The following is a 1,315-nucleotide window of genomic DNA, read 5'->3' as shown; positions in this document are numbered from 1 at the left end:
AGCTGCAGGGCACATTAGGGCATGGCCCGTCCTCCAGGGTGACACTGGCCCGTCCTGCAGCAATAGCTCTTCCAGGCAAGAAAGAATTTACACCATTTGTTTAACTCTTCCAGAAACGTCTAATAGTTGGTGCACAGTCAAAGTCACATGAGAGAACCTGCCTGTGTGCAAACAGGGCAGCAGCTTTGCACCTGCCTTGGGTTTGTCTCCCTCTCAACTCCCCACCCTTCTAGGCAACTGGAGCAGACAGCCCAGTGTAGGCCTCTGATCTGCCCTGTGATTCAGGACTGTGGTGCAGGCAGAGCCCCCAGCACAGTCACCCTCCATCGTGGGTGCCGGGCCACAGCCTCCGGCTCACCACTGATGTCTACAAGGCATTTCATTCCAGAATGTAGCAGGAATGGGTCCAGATGGAAATTTAGAAAGAATAAGCAAAAACACATAAGGAAAATCTAACAGTATATCTTTCTTTCTTTTTTTTTTTTTCAATGTCAACAATCTTTATTACAAAAATATGGAACGCTTCACGAATTTGCGTGTCATCCTTGCGCAGGGGCCATGCTAATCTTCTCTGTATCGTTCCAATTTTAGTATATGTGCTGCCGAAGCGAGCACTGTCTTTCTTTCTTCCCCTTTAAAACAATAACCATCTTTTACTTTTTCACGATTTTGCTAGGAGAAACAGCAGCTCTGTCTTCAGAGAACACATTGGCTTCCTCAACCTTGGGGGAAAATGGTTACTTCTGCGTCACACAGGGCCCCGAACCAGCATCAAAGGCACAAATAATTATGAAAATTTTACAGAAATTGATGAGTTGTGTTTAGAATGGCATTTGATAAATATTTATTAATATTAATACTTCTACGTGCATTACTGACATGCTTTTATTGAATCTTTGAAGTAGATACAATTGTTGAACTAAGGCTCAGAGAAGTTAAGCAACTCACTGAAAATCAACCAATATCTGTTGGAAAAATAATTCAAAACCAGATCTGGTACCAAAGCTAGCCTTTCACAATCATCCACTCGTTCAATGAACTGAAGAAGCTCCCAGACTTTCCACCATCTTTCCCTTCTCTGTGAGTGGACAGAACCAGACGTAGCTTGTTCTGCCATTTAGAAGCAATCAGGCCTATTTTTCTCCCCACGCTTTCTCCCCTAAAAGCCTGAAACATTCCCGTGGACACTACAGCAATACATTGCTCTCGGGATTAATGCTTGCCGGGGCACAGCCTGGTCCCGCTCTGTGTATTTCAGGAAGTCCCTCCGTAGTCTCCATGTTCACTTTTTATGGTTTGCCATTTGAAACATCTA

The 1,315-nt window shown here is 44.3% G+C and overlaps 1 non-coding gene across 1 annotated transcript; it reads right to left on the bottom strand.

The window, feature by feature from the left end:
* Window positions 1-508: 508 nt before the first annotated feature.
* Window positions 509-615, bottom strand: LOC128562820 (U6 spliceosomal RNA). The gene has a single exon (XR_008373520.1). It is a non-coding gene; the product is annotated as a U6 spliceosomal RNA (small nuclear RNA).
* Window positions 616-1,315: the final 700 nt, after the last annotated feature.

This window comes from Nycticebus coucang, chromosome 12 (genome assembly GCF_027406575.1).
Source record: "Nycticebus coucang isolate mNycCou1 chromosome 12, mNycCou1.pri, whole genome shotgun sequence".
Classification (NCBI taxonomy): Eukaryota; Metazoa; Chordata; class Mammalia; order Primates; family Lorisidae; genus Nycticebus; species Nycticebus coucang.
This window is presented reverse-complemented; position numbering and strand designations above follow the sequence as displayed.